This window comes from Embiotoca jacksoni, unplaced genomic scaffold (genome assembly GCF_022577435.1).
Source record: "Embiotoca jacksoni isolate LCO1_2020_lvr unplaced genomic scaffold, fEmbJac1.0.p SCAF_19, whole genome shotgun sequence".
Lineage (NCBI taxonomy): Eukaryota > Metazoa > Chordata > Actinopteri > Embiotocidae > Embiotoca > Embiotoca jacksoni.
The window spans coordinates 4,801,969-4,818,610 of NW_027185329.1; positions in this window are offsets into that span (position 1 = coordinate 4,801,969).

Sequence of the window (16,642 nt, forward strand, 5' to 3'; positions counted from 1 at the left end):
ACCACAATCTGTTAATAGTGGTGACACTGCTGTAAGAAAACATACATTTTCCTCCTAAAATGCAGGGAGGAAATACATGCTCATCCTCAAAAACAGGTGCGACACCTTGTTTTTTCACGCACTGTCAAATTCCTAAAGTTGGGGCTGTTTTGCTTCCATTACTTGTATTCTTTCAGACTAAAGGAAAGAAAATGTCTAAAATACACATTTAGGTGTTTATTTTACAATATTTTGTATATTTGCATCTTGATTTCTCCTAAATTCAAAAGTTGGTGTATATAGAATATTATATAAATCAGGCTATAAATGGTATACGCGAATGAACAAACCCATCTGTAAAAAGATGGGGAGAAAAACTGGAAAGTTTACTGAATGTCTGCTATGGATATTTCTTGTTCAAACTGAGAAAAAAACAGAGAAAATTATCTGTAATTTTATAATGCATCTTTAAAGGCCATTTTTGCACAGATGTTTTTTTTCCCTCATACTCTAAGCCAGAAATCGCCACTTCAGTAGCACTTGCACACACTAAACTTACCAGTTTGACTCCCATTCATATTCTGAAGGTTTTTACCTGCATTTATTCATATATCACTCATAGCTGAATTTATATAAAATTATAATTCTAAAATTGTGGCAAAAAATATATATATTTTTGGTTGTTGAAAATGTATTCTGATGTACAATAATTTCTACCTTCCCTAATATTTCAACAAAATTAAACAATAATTATGAACCTGGCTTTAGCTGATCAGATTAGTGTCCTGAAAATGTATGCAAATTAGTTCATAGTTCATTAAATGATAGAAAACATGAACTTTCAGAAAACTTGTAATACGAAAAATTGTTTTCTAATATAAGTAATTAAAGTTTTATAGTTTTTATATATCTCACCTGTGGTGCGTTGCCCGAAGAACATGTTTTGCACATTTATCTTGAACTTTGAGACAATCGAAATAATGCCCTCCAACTTTGATAAGTAGATAAGTTGTTGGGGAAGGAATGAGAGGAGCGGAGAAAATGGCAGATGATCTCGTACATTGCCACTGATGTATGGAGGTGGTTAGTGATGCAGGTGGGAATAAAGATAGTCACTTCAATAAGTCTTCACACACATGAATGCACTGAGTTTCACACCCACACACCTGCATGCACTTTGCAACTTTTGGCAAGTGGGAAATGGTCCAGACATGCACACTATTTGTTTCCACTTGAGCAGACATTGCAATGCCTTGCATTTATTTCCTGAAGGTTTATCTAACCTTAACCACCAGCTTCAACCTTAGACTTTAGTCCTACAATTTAATGATTTACATAGGAAGCGAGTCCCTACAGTGTGACACAAACACACACACAAACCAAAAGCTCAAAAAGTTTTGGACCAAGTTTTAAACAACATAAGGATAGATGTATAGATTCTCCCTCTACCTCCACCTCCTATTTTCAAAGAAAACACTCGCTTTTTGTCACATTCATTGGAAAATGCATTTTTCTAATGTAAATTTAATATTTTATTTTCTGCAGCCTTTTTTTTATTGATCCCTTCATTGATTTTGCTCTAAATAAATGTGTAAAGCGAACCTTTTTTAATGTAATAGATGATGTGTTATCTGACCTTGCTCTGTGAGGCTATATATTCCCCTAAATATCTAGTATACACCGAACTCCAACCTTTACACAAACTTATAGCTAAAGATAATTTGAAATTTAACCCTGAAACCTGAGTCTTGATCATTAAACCTCTCTCTGAGACGAGAGTAGTTGCCATAATGTCTTCACTTTCCAAACATTATCAAAGGCGCACCCGAATGAGAGGAGAGGCTGATCAAGCACGATCGGGCACCTGATCCTCGATCTGTAACGGGCCAGTGTCTCATTTCCATTTAAATTAAAGTTAACCCAAGTTGGCAAGATGATGCAAACTATCACCAAAGATGAGGTGAGCATAAACTTTTCTTGCCCAATAACCGCTGCAAAATGAGCTCTTTTGAGCAATAACTTTTTGTTTTTCCATTGTCTAATGATTGGATAAATGGTTGCCAAGATTCTATCCATTTTTCAGTGGTAGAAATGAAAAAGTCTTGAGATTAATGTAAATTATTATCAATTTCACAAAAAAAAAATTGACTTTGGGGATTTAAATAGCTTATATTTCTAAAGACAATGATGCAGCAAAAAGACTTTGGATTAAAGCCGAGTTACCTGTAGCGCAAATGTGAATTGTAAAATGGAATAAAAGGTTGTCGCACAAATTGCTGACATGTTATTTGAAGGGTGTGCCTTCCTCTCCAGTTGTTCAGTTGTAATAATTTGCAAATGAAGTGGAAACCTCAATTTAAGTAAGACATTCATTTCCTACCACTGAGCTTGGTTTGTGGCAGCAGGCTGAACAATGAAGCCCGTCTAGCACCGTCTCATTGTTAAATCGTCCGGCTCTTCATGGGGGGAGTGATTGTAGGCGATATGGGACATTTAATGCGTCTGCCTTATTCTGGTCATGTCTGTGATCTCCTCCTATTTGGACACCTCACATTTACCTTTTTTTTTTTTTTAACAACGGAGGTGCAGGTGCAGACCCAGTTCTGTCTCGGTGCCTTTTGAGAACTGGCCCACATTTCAACAAGTTTGGGAAATGAATGTTTTGTAATAAATAGTGGGGACCTTGACTCTGGGTCAGGTTTTAAAATTGCCATTTAAAAAAAAAAATAATAAAAAAAAAAATACTTGTACTGACTAGTCTCGACCCAAACCTATAAATACCCTATAAATTCTGTAAAGAAAGAAAAGTGGGAGTAGGTATACTATTGTTGCAGCATTGGAATCTGCTATAAATCTGAATTTTGACTCATGACAGTGACTTTTCTGATCCTTAACACTTTTTTTCTGTGGAAATGGATGGAACCGGGTCTTGATTAGGCACAAGTCTCTGGGGTGCATGTTCTGACAATAAAGCATGCCTAGTGAGCATTGATCCTGTGGGAATGTCTCACCAGACACCAGATTTAAAAACTCTTGTGAAATACACAGAGCTTATCTGCTTAATCAGCTTTGAGTGAAGTCATTTATATTTAAAAGTCCTACTCTCAAGCTTTACCACAATATTTCCCTAAAGTTTACCAGAGAACCTTTGTTTCCTAAACCTAACCACTGACAGTCTACACCTAAATGTAACTGAGAAAACTATTTAGTTCTGTAGAAATGTAATTTTTGGGACACGGGGTTTGCCAGCGTGCTATTCAGGAGATTTTCTGGAACAGAAGCTAATATCAGCAGTCTGTATCTGTAATATCATTCTTTCATGGCATTGAAATGTCAGTTGACCGGTGAGTCAAGAGTTTTGCTTTCAGGCTCAGCAATCCGGTGAAACTAAACAAATATTTTGTGGGTTCATAAAGTCAGTGGGCCATTGAGCTAAACCGCAAGTGTCCTTGTTTCATGTGGAGAAATATTGTTAACTTTCACCAAAAGTGATTCACACAATTGTACACTGGAGATTAATGCACCTGAAGGGCTTTTTAAAAATCTGTTTATGTTTTGTCTTAACTTTCTTTGATGCGTTTCTCCCGGGGCTTCAACATGTTTTCTTCTTTTTGTCCATGTTTTCTTCCTCTGGTACTCAAACAGAACCTTGGAAAAAAAAGCCATCTCCCTTCTCTTCTCTCGTGACTCAGTCACACCTCCCCTGTAAGCCATAAACAATGTCATTTCAGTGGTGTGCTGTCAGGAAGCAGGCTTATTATACTCTGTATTACTGTATTTTAACAGTTTAGAAGGTAAAATGAGAAATCAAGCGTACAATTTTTTTTAATTTTATATCCTGTGAAAGACAGACAACGAATATCTCTTCTCTCTTAACAATGGAGCTCTCATTAGGTCCGAATGTAGTGATATGATCAAACCCAATTGAAATGTAAGCTGCGGTTTTCAAATGGAATATAATTAGAGAGAGCTGCAAACCAATCTGACAACAGAGCATGTGAACAGCAGCTGTTTCACTCCAAGCAAATCTTTATTCATGAGTCTAGTGTGAATATTGTCTCTGTTTCTAACACAGACACAAAAACAGACATGCTTCCCCTTCACAAACAAAAACGCACAGACAGAAAGTCAAATTTAGTTTTTGGTCTAATTAGTTTTCTGATACAGTGCCTCACTGTTCAGCTAACCTTTTCCTAATCAGCGTCTGCGACACACAAACCAACTTCTCAATGACCACTCCCCAGGCTTACAGAAGAAACCACAGAGAGGATGTAAATTGCTGGACGGCAGCACGGAGGTGATGAAATATGGACTTGCCCTTTCCTGGGAGGGCAAATGGCAGACTGTCGCACACTGCTCAGGCAGACAGTATAGTGAGCTTAGTTACAGAGGATCTGACTGCTACAAAGCCCGTGATGAATGGGGAAAGTTTTGAGACGATATTAATGAGCTGTATCGAGCAAGGAGTCTGCACAACACAGTTGCATCGCTTAGAGTTTGATTAAATGGACTTCTTGATGCCAGAATCAACTTGAACCGTTTCTGTGTTGTTGTTTTTTTATTAGGGCCCGAGCACCGAGTGGTGCGAAGGCCCGATTGTAATGCAAGGAATTTTTCTTCTTCATATAAATGAATCGCCTTTTTGGAGTCTTTAACATACTCAAAAACTCATGAAACGTGGTAGACACGTTAAATCCTGGCACAAAATTACGGCCAGAATTAACCCTGAGAGAATTCCTACAGAATTTGTCGGACCGACCTGTCTGTCCTATTTTAACATCTTGGAGATAAAAAGTTTGAATTAAAAATAATTCGTTTTTGTCGAATGGTGTGTCCGTGGCGTGGCGACCATTTTCAGCATCTCGCCATGAAACTACAAGTTGCTGTAATTTTGATATATATTATCCGATCTTCCTCAAACTTTACATGTTTGATAAAAAGTCCCGGCCTGAAGACATCTGCATGGTAATATTCGGTCATAGTCATAGCGCCCCCTGCTGGCAACAGGAAATTACATTTTTCCTACTCTGGTTCAGAATAGCGTAAAGACGTTGATGATGATATATTGAGAAGCTCGTGTGTTTTCGTCCAACGGCGTCACCATGGCTAAGTTTGATGTTTCGCCGTGACACAAGAATTTGATGTTTAAGGTCAAGGGATGCGCCAAACCTCATGAAACATTGCACATGCATCAGGCGTGGTAAACTCCACGGCAGCGTCCATCCCAGACCCGCTGGCTCCCCAGCAGGCGCACATGAGGGTCCGCATATCACTGCTTGTTTTCTCTATTTTTCCTTATTTTTCCACTGAAGTCAGGCCTCCTTCTAGTGCACCAAAGATAACGTTTTTGAATAAATTAGGCCACTTCTATTTAGGAATTTACACTATTTCTCTTTAAGGTTTTTGGCTTGATAAACTGAAAAGATAAAGAGGAGGTTAGGAATTCAGATTACTTTACAATAAATCTGTAACAAACACGGGATGTTGCACCAAAAACATGGCATCTCATGAATGCATTTGTTTCCACCTCTGGTTGTACATCTCTGGGTTTGTGTGCTGATTCAGTGTAATCATTCATGACCCAGACTGCAGCTCAGTCACCTTGCCAGCTGTGATGTATGAGACTGTGGCTCATTGAGCACAAACAAGGAGAAAAAACTTTATGGAGAATTTAGAGAGGCGTGTGCAAATGTGACTGATGATGAGATGATTGGATGAGATGAAGTAGTCTTTCCTTTTTTCTTTTTCAAATGACTCCTTGCGACCCAAGTGAATTCGTCTGACCCCAATACCCACAATTTTGATTACTAGTCTTTGTTTGTTTGGAAAAAGGGAGATAAGGAAAAGCATACTCATCTGTGCATTCGGCATGCATTACTTTGCCCATGTTACAGCAGTTGTTTTGTTCACTGTGGTTCATGTTTTCAGAGCGATTACAGCAGGTGTCTCGGTGCATCTGAAGAGTTCGGAAACTGTTGTTCAGAAAGGTCTCATCTGTCAAAGCAATCTTTTTCTTCAAAGTCTGGACACTTCGAAGTCTGGATGCTTCTCTTCTGAGACGGTTTGATATTTTGCTGCACAACATTCATATTGTCAGTATCCATGTTTCAATTCTTGCTGTCCCTCTTAGGCTGCTGAACTGCAGCATGGTCAAAGCTTATGTCGGAGGGATTCAGCCATGGAAATGTGGCCAGTGAAAAACAAACTTGGCTTAAAAAAAAATCATAGTTCTCTCGGGTTAAAATAATCAGAAAGTAGTTTTTGGCTGAGAAGGACACAGTTTCCATATTAAAATCACTTCCCTCACAGAATGAGAAAAGATGCTTGTTTCCATGAATCAAGGTTTGTCTTAATCAAAGTTGTCCGGAGGTCTGTTGTCTGTGAGCAACAGTCTTGGTATTAATTGCAGAAATGGATTTGCTTCCCGGTTTTAGTTTACTCTTTTTTTCATACCACACACATCTGAGCCTTTAAATATTAAGGGTCAATTCTAAGTCACACAAAGTAGGTCCCTCTTTCAAACACCAAAAAGTTGATCCAACCAGACTTTAAATTTATTCAGCAAATTTTCCAATAGAATTGAGGAGTGAAGGCGTTATTTGACACCTTCTGTTTGTTTGTGAGGCAGAAAAGTATCTACATTCATTATCTGATAAAGGACATGGACTAAACACATTCTAAAGACTGACTATGCAAGTATGTGTACTAACATGTAAGTATATTAATGGAAGTACAGAAGAATTGAGACACAGCTAATGCCATCTGTGAAGAAAGCCTTTAAGTAATGTGACTGTATTCAAGTTGTGAAGGGCCTCTCGGAGAGAAATTTGTTTTGTCATTTGTTGTCATCCCGAAACACATTTTAGATTATTAAATCCAGCTGTCCAGTCTGAAACCTGTAATACTGCTGTCCTGGCCTCCCTTGAAAAAGAGGCTGGTAACCTCAGTGGGAATTGCCTGGTTCAATAAAGGTTGAATAAATATAGAATGAGATGATGCACATAGTACACTCTGTCATATTCCATCTTTTCACAAAGGTTAGTGAAAGAAACACCAAGAAAATGTTTGAAATGAAGGCTGTAGTCCCAAAAGATAACCTGTAAGTATGGAAAGATGTCTGCTTTCTGTATGTTTGAAGAATTGTGAATTTTGTGGTCTGCCTTGGCCAATGTGATAATATGGAATAGATACAGATCTGTGTATATATAGATTTCCTGCGTAATTACACGTAAATAATGTGTCCCATAACTTAACTACACATAAATCATCAAAATAATGGAAGGACACCAAAGGTGCTAAATATACCTGGCAACCTGGCTGGAGGCCACACAACAACAACAACAACAACAGCAACAACATCACAGAAGGAGCAATAAGTTATTGGGAGGCACAAAGGGATGGAGAAACCTGATTTGTAGAGCGGTAATCCGAAAGCTAGGGATACGGGAGATAAATGAGTGTACAATGAGTCAGTGAGGAAGGCAATTATTTAGTGGGATGGAACACACTGAAGGGAGGAGAGAAGGGATGGAGGACAGACAGAGATGGAGAGAGGTTCAGAGGGAATGAAAACAGAAACAGGGGAGGAAGGAACAAACAGAAGAACAGATGGAGAAGGTACAAGGTGAGGGAGAGATGACGTGTTGCACTGAGAGGAATATGTCACCAGCAACACCGTACCGCATACAGTACCTGATATATATATATATATATATATATATATATATATATTCTTTTCTGTACTAATAACCACCACACACACACACATATACATACATCAATGGTGGAAAAAACCAAATGATTGAAGATGACTAGGAAACATGAAAGAAAGAAATACTAAAGAACTCACACACCTTACAATTGGTGCTGAAGTGTGGCGTCAGGTACACTTGTGTGCTAAATCTGTGCCAGGACATGCATTCAAGTTACTTCCCACAAATGAAAGCGATCTATTTGCCATTGTGAGAGAGTTAGCGGAGCACAGAAGGCTTAAGTCTGGCCAGATGGACTAACTAGCTGGCTGGCAGGAAGTAACAGGCTGTATGCTTCTTTTTGATTGGCTCTAATTATGATCTACTGCCGTGCTTCCCAGAGAATTGCTGACTGGGTGATGTGTGTGTAAGTGTGTGTGTGCACGCACTCTTCTGTGTTGAATCTACAGTTTTCGCAGGGAAAATAGGACAGGCTAAAGGGGAGAGCAAGTAAAAAACAGTTTGTGTTGACGTAGAGTGGCCATATGGTAATACAACCATCTGAAGTGTTTCAGCAAAGGGGGGGGGAGGGGGGGAATTGGATTTGTTTCAGTTTTTCAGTTCAACAGTAGTTTATTTTTGTTAGTGGAGTAAATGTTCTAAGAATACAATTGTCTAGAAAATGAACAACTTTAAGAACTCAAGTTAGGTCAGATTAAGGAAATATTCCTCCCCCGTCAAACATTTTTTGAAGATTTTGATTGACAGGCCTGTGGTCCAGTCAAGATTCTGCTATTGGTGGGTGGGACGTAGTACACCTTTTTTTTTCTCTCAAGAATTTATAACCTGCATTGTTTCGTTCAATGGCAGTCTTCTTCTTCCCTTTCTGTGCTGGTGTGTTGACGTGTTTCTGTGCACATTACCAGCACCTGGGCAGTCGTAGAAGAGTGTAAAATCATGTGTATGTAATTCTACATTGTTGTTCATGTGCATGACAACAAATAAAACAAAGGACAAAATGTAAAACTGTTGCTTAACGACACCACTAGTTCCCCAAAAGACAGAAGAATAGTGAAGAAATGTGTGTGAACACAGGAGGGTCAATACATTCATGACGTAACGTACACTAAGTCACTAGATTTTAGGGATAAAACATTTATTTCATTGGTTTTGATAATTATTTTTTAAAATGAGTGAGAAATGAAGGGTCTACTAAAATCAAGAAAACTTTGGTTTTACTGTGATTTATGCCACCAAGGGATACTTTAAAATATGAAGTTTAGACTTTGGCTATTTTGTCAGCTCAGGATCTAAAAATCCAGATTTATGGTGGCGTTTGTCATCAAACACTATGTCAAACTAAAATGCTGCCAAGACCTACATAGATGGAGGAACATCTGGTTCTTGTGGGGGAAAAGTTTCATGACCTTGTATGTTTGTCCCTCACATTGACTTTCAGACAGTAAAGTTCTGTTTTTGATCCAGTGTCCAGCAACAATTAGACAAACTGCATCTTAATGTACTTTCTCGTTGTCATTTATCGACCTTGGGAACAGCAAACATGGTCAAGATGCCTTTAAATCGCTCATAAAAATGTAATTTTCAGCATCCACAATTCAATTAAACCGTCTGCTGGGGAATATCATATGATTCAGTCAAAAGCTCCGGAACATTAAATCTACCATGTGGTGAGATTGATTGGTCAGACAGTTTCATTGGCTTCAGTACAAAAATCCTGTTCCTCATTCTCTCTCTCATTCCTTTCATTCTTATTCCCCTAATTTCTTTAGCCTCCATTCCCCTCTTCCTCCTTTTCCTGCTCCCTCTTCCTCCTCCGTTATCCTGCCCTTTTCCCTCCCTTCCCTCCTCTCTCCTCATCTTTCAGTTGGAGCTGCTCTGCATGCCAGGCCTCTCTCCTTGCCGTCTCTTCTCATCCACCCTCTAATCAGATCAATTCACTATTCCATTCACAGGGATATAATAAGGTGATTATGCATGGACCTTGTGCTGCGCACACGCGTACACGCACGCACACACACATACCGTGCATCTGTCGCACTGATGGAAGTTGACGTTGCATTTCCCCTAAAAATTCTGTGGATGTCCTCCGTCAGAGAAAGCTGGCAACCTGGCGCTCCCCGATTAATTTGTCTTTTCGCTTCTAATCAGTGTCAGGATAGGGGAAGACCGCGGAGATGGAGGAGGATGCCAGGAAAGAGGAAAGCAAACGAGGAAAGGGAGAGAGATGTCTCTAAACGTTTGATTTGAGTCATACAGGAGACCTCTTTAGATCAAATCCCAAAAGCTCAACAGGCAGATGAAAGAACAGGCAGGAATCAACTCCACTGCTGCACTTGAGCAGACACTTCAGTCTTAAGGAGTACACCTGGTTTTGAAGGATTTGTCATCTTCCCTGTGGTGCATAAACAACAACAAGAAAATCCGTTCATTATGAGGTTGATTGCTGCGTGCCTAATTTTTTCATGAAGGTCTGGAGTTAACTGATAATTGGGGGTAATTGAGAGCTGTGTTTTTATTACATCGTGGGTAGACTAATTAAGCGTTCAGGTGAAACATCAAGATCTCATGGTGGCTAGTGTCGACACAGACTGGGGAAACTGAGTTGATGGAAATCACCTTCCTGCATCTTGGTGTTTAAGCCTGGGTATTGATACTTCTATGACACTGACTGAATGGATTCGATACTATCTGCTACGGAAATATGCCTTGTCATTCGGTACCATATTTTGATACCCGGTAGCTACAGAAAACAACCTTGTCACACATTAAATTGCACGTACAACCGTGTTGACGTCTACTTTTAATCTGGCCAGAATAAGTCCAACAAAGATGACTGACTGCCCCAGCACTTTTATGCTGGACCACAAAAGATTGATTGAACAACTGGGGATGATTTCTGTTCATATAACTGACCAATGGATTAACCTCTCCAAAACTACACATTTTAATCAGTTAACTCTGTGAAATGGAGGCTTGCATCCCCTTTACTAAAGACTATTTGGATTTGGTATAGAAACACCCAGGTGCAGTGAGAGAAAGAAAGCAAACATATAGTAGAATATGAGAGGAAGCCCGCTACTCAGACACAGAGGGGGTTTTATTCAACACAGTATTCAGTGTGTGTGTCCTAATTCAGTGAGTCACCAGGACACTGCACAGCTAGTAAGCAATTTTCCCTTCATTTAGATAAGGAGACAGGAGATGATGGGAGAGGAGGTGAGTAAAGAAAGTCACAGAGAAGTGCTGATACATAAAATGCCTCGGTTGGGCAGTAGAACACCTGGCCATATGCGGGACTAGCACAATAATTGGCTGGAGAGTCAAACACTCCCATGAAAGCAGACCGTGCAGCCTCGTGCAGCCTCGTGAAGCCCATTACATCTTGCTCTGTATCGCCATGTTACAGCTCATATGAAGCAACAGAATTAGTGGAGGGTGAGTATGGGCACAATATTACCATAAAATGCATGGTTTCAGAATTAGGTGTATTATCCTTAAAAACAAAAACATTTTAACTTTTTTTTTTTTTTTTATTAAAGGGGTGAAGATATCAAAAGAACAACTTTAACAGGTACTAAAACACATTTCTGCCCCGGTGGGCATGCGTGAAGCATTTATCACTTCCAGGTCCACCACCCTCAGGATGATAGTTTGCATTGTGGGTTGTAATGAACGTTGCAGTCTCTAGGGGCTGCTACTGCAAAATAATTTCTACCATTTTTGTCTCGATCAACCACAGAACCTATTGGTTTTCTTGTCAAGGAAAAGTGGATCTTTTGTATGTACACGTACATGCACCACTTTCGTCTTTTGTTAAATTTCCATTATTGATTTTTAAAGGATCTCTTATCACACCCAACTTCAGGGGACTACACCGTGTACATACGATGAGAAGACATCCAGAACTGCACAAAGGACGCTCGTACCAAACAGTACCAGACTAAACTCTAATTATGTTCCAACAAAAGAACTCTTTAAATGCAGTTTAGAAAAAAAAAGTGAGCAAGTAGGTTTAAAAATAACATCTTATTCTTTAATATAACATTTTCTTTTTTTTCACTTGTCCAGTCCTTTGAAATAGATGGTTAATAAGATTTGACTTAAATTCTGCATGTTGTTTTTATCAACAGCGCCAAGAAAGGGCTTAGATACAAGTCCATTATCCAAATGGCCAAATAGATTTTGTTGTTGTTTGTTCCAACGCTCTGCAGTGGTCCATCTGGGCACACCAGCAGTGGCAGATACTCCAAAGATGAACTGTTAAGAATCACTGGTAGGAGCTAACAAAATCAATCCAGATTTAAAGTCCAGTGTCTTTTGTCCTCCCTGCAGGTGGCATGTTCCTTTTACCTCAGAAGTCGGAGCTGGGAATGACCTCACACCTGCACTGATGGCGCTCCGGTACAAATAAGAAGAGCAAGGTAAGCTATTTTTAGCATACCAGTTGATTATAGCGCATTGCGTGGTATTTTGCACATAAAAGATACAGAGCCACAACTAAAACAGAACGAATATCATGATAACTTTCGCTGCTGTTGATGTGCGGAGCACCCGATTTTATTTTTGAGACTGGGGTCGGTGAGGTTCTTCAGATTTTCAGGGTCAGAAAATGTACTTCGGCGGGGCGTTCTCGTTGAAATTTCTCCCGAGGAACTCGGAAAGTCTGACTTTGGCATTTAAATGAAGCACACTCATGGAGAATGTGGTCCTCCAACAACTTTACATGGCTTCCTACTTTTCTCCTGTCATAAATGTAATGGCCGCTAGAGGGCAGTGTCCTTTGAATGTAATTACTGCGTGTTTTGGGGGCATTTGCCAACTGCTGGAGGTCACTTAACAATAATAATGTAGCTGTGGGTCATAATAAGCTGCTTGCAGAAACAACCCATGGGGAAGACGGTCTACATCTTGACCTGAAAGGAGTAATGGCAAAGCACAAAAAAAGTAAAAAAAAACAAAACATCCTGTTTATAAGTTTGTAGGGGTGGTTGCTAATATTAAGGATTTGCCCATTCTAATGTAGCTGAATGGATTTTCTACAAAGAGCGAACAGATTTTAAGTCAGTAGTGCTGTACAATGGTGGCAAAAAAAAAAGACCATCTGGATAACCTTTGATTAAAAAAAAAAAAAAAAAAAAAAAAAAAAATGCTGCCTCTTGTGATTTGGCTGTATTCAATGCATAAATTACTTTTCTCCCCCCTGTGTTGTCTATTACCATTTCTCCCCTGCCCTCTCCCAGTTCTGCAATATTTTCCTCTGAGCGTCGATGTGCAGTATTTGATGTTTAAACAGCACGTTCCAGGCTGAGAATTGCTAGTGTTTTTTATGATCCAAACCTCATCATAGCTTATTATCGTGTCTCTTTTCCCTCCTGATTGCTCATTGTGATTCAGTTGCTCTCCGTGTAGCAGGCTGAGGCTGGGACATAACATCTGACTGTGTTTAATTCCCACTCTTATGCTGTTTCTGCCCCCACAGACCACTTGCTCTCACCTTGACACTCGGTGGCTTTGTGGCCAAGGTTCCTACAAAGAGCTTAATGAGCACCTGATGAGCTATAGGCCAAATTATAAAGCACTTTGTCACCTGGCTAGGCTATTTTATGTGGTCACTATTTGGACTGCATGAAAGTGGAAGTCAGCGGTCCAGTGAGTAAGTAATTTGCACAGAGGCACTTTGCATTTCTTTACTCCAAAACCAAACTTTTCAACTGACTCAATGGATGGTTGGACGGTGTCAGCATTTTAGACAAACCTCACAGTCAGAGCTCAGGGTCAGAGACCAGTCTGAAATTCCTGGTTTTCTGCTCTGGTCATTTTTTACTGAGACCTCAACTGACGGCATTTCTCATTTATAGCAGTTTCTTTGACTGGAAGTCAGATACACTGACTTCCAGATCAGCCTTCACCCTCATTTACACACACATTTCAATATGTGCTTACAGTGCTGTCAATCGAGACCTCACCAGAAACGACCCCACCGACTAAACCATCTCCCTGGCAACAGAGGAAACTCGATCTGCTGTTGAAGGCCATGAAATGTGTCTGAAAGCACTAAAAGAAATCTAGTGAGTAGTGAAACCGTTTTCAAATGACTAGAAAAAGCTTTGAAATGGAGGAATTCAAATTTAACAGAGGAGCGAATTTCATGCCGACTAATATTCACTCTTGACACGTGTGTGCCCAGCGCATTTCAGTCTAACCCAGAAGTGACCAAACACGGAGCAGAAGGAGGCATGTGAGCTATGATAGCAGGAGACAAGGACGTGATCATTAACTCCCCCCTCTTGTCTCCTCCGCTCATCTTCACTATTGTTCACTCGCTCTAAGCAGCGCTATCACAGACTCCCAGGGAAGACTATCAAAAACCATCAGGAAGGCAATTCATGAATGCTGATTTGACTAAGTACACACAGTCTAACCACTCTTTGCTTTAGGGAAATAGCACTGGGGATAAATTATAGATTATCCTCCAGAGCTAAAACCAATGTTTTATACAACTTACAAAAACCTTAAGTTGTGAAACTCCAAATTAAGTCAGTTTTTGCTTCAGTGTAACAAAGTTTGGCTTTCAGTGAAATATCTCAATGGATGGATGAACATGAAATTTTGTGCAGATAATCATCACGACCAGTGGAGGAATCCTGGTGACTTTTGAGATCCGGTGTACAAACAGTGCGAGACAAATGAACATAAAACCCCACCATAAAACAAGAGCACCAGGTCATTCATGACTACATGACTGATCCCTCTGCAAAAGCTGTTTCAGTTTAAAATGATCCAAATCCGGATCCAGTTTGAGTTCTGGAGGTGAGGATTTCCACATGTTGATCCCCCGAACAGGAAAAAGGTTACAATTTACACACATGCACGTTTCCTTCTGGTTGAACTGTTGCTAAGTTGCAAAGTTGCATTTGTCCGAGACTTTGGCTTGTGACCGAATAGTTGCAAAATTAATGACATTTCCACCATCCTCGGCTTTACGTCCTCGTTAATTCTGTAAGTTCCATTTTTTTCTAGGTAGCACTAATACTAATAATGTCATCTGAAGGTCAAGACCAGTACTATACTGAAAATCCCAACGATTCCACCTTGAGCAAGCACTTGGTAAACTCCTTGTTCACAAGAAGAAACCTCAAACAGTTTAGGTGAGAGGAGAATGAGGAGAGAAAAACATCAACACTGAGCACCAATAAATAAATACAGAGCAGATTGGTGGTGCCAGTAAGCTCGGTAAGATCAGAAATGTGCAGCTCTGGAGCCAGAAGACAAGAAACGAATGTTAAGTGATAATTAGCAAATGTTAGCTTGAAGCTCCAAAGTACCTAAATACAACCTCACAATGGCTACAACATGGCTGTAAACGTGTTTATTTTGTTGGGTTTACGGTTGTCCTTATACACAAAAATCCAGTCAGCATGCCAAAATATCCCAATCACACCGTCCTGAAATATAGCCTTGCATAGAAAATATTCAAATGATTCCCAAAACAACTGGTGACGGTGCTGGCGTGAGCTTTTAACTTGTCCCGGTCCTCGGAGGTAGTGGATATTAAATGCTTAAAAGCTATGCTCGCGGAAGACAGACAACAGCATGTGGCCCGTGAGAGTAATGGAAGGGTATAGGCCAAGTCCTCTGCAGTCTCATCACGGATGTTTTGATGGAGGGAGAGGGAATGAATATCCACTTGAGAACGGGGAGATCAGGACAAAATGACCTAAAATAGTATTCGCCGTAATTCATCCAGACTATCGTTTACTTACACATCCCAAAATCTCCTCAGGCTGAGTGAGTGCCATCGGAGCTAAACCGCTCGTCCAACTTAGACCCACACATTCATGACTGCATTCTTTTTTGTTGTTGTTCGAAGCTCCAGCAGACAGGAATAACTCTGAGAGAAGCCTTGACAGAGTGAATCCAACTTACTTTCAATCTGCTGTCAGGAAGCAGGCTGTCGCTCTGGGAAGAAGAGTGACAGCGAGACGCGGATTCAATGGACTGTGTTTTTGTCTGGCTCAAGCGATTATAATGACAGAAATGGAAATAGGAGTATTTTTCCTTTTGAAGATGTCTCAGAGTGGGGCTCTGACCATGCAGAGACTGGAGGAATTAAGGTCGGTGATGTACAAATCGTAAATATCGATTTCCATCAGAATAGAAAGAGTGTCACTCTCAGGGGGGCTCAGACAGCTTCTCCTTTGAGGACTGGGAGGATAAGCCACTGAAAGAGGCTGATGACATCTCAAATGAACAGTGGTTGTCACCACAGAAGCCCCCAGTTTTCTGTTTCGCCTGTGTCTATCTGGTTTTTAGTGATGGGGAAGTTTTTTCAGCTTACTGAGCTCTAAACAAAACTAAACTTGCATGATGTAATACCAAACTAAAGTTCTCATTATTATGCTGAGGGTGAGGTAAAAACACTCGCTAAAAATGCTCTGTTTAGGAGTTCAGGAGATTTGCCAACATCATCCTACAATACACGTTATGTGTACGTTTTAATGCCCATACTCTAATTATTTAAGTCCTGCTGATTCTAGATTTTTAAAAGTAAAACATTTTAATGATAACTGCAAGTATTAAGACTATTTAGAGCCATGCTCCTATAGACCAATCAAAGAATGTCAACATAGCCTTTCCAGTGGGAAAATACCATGTGAAGCACTTACTTTTTGATCTCTTTCACGGTGCATTTATAGTGAAAATGAGCCTGTCATCAGACTGCTGAAAACCCTTTTTCTGGTCAAGGTGCTCCTGACCGATCCTAAAAACCACCGTCACAGACACGATGGATTTAACTGTCAATACGAACAAATAGGACAGCGACACAGTCTCGTGTAGGTTAGATACAAATAATGGGAAATAAATAAAATAAGGTATAATGCATTTTTTTTGAGGATGCAGTATCTTATTAAGGTTTTGGATTGTTAATCTATTAGCTGTGGATGTTGTGT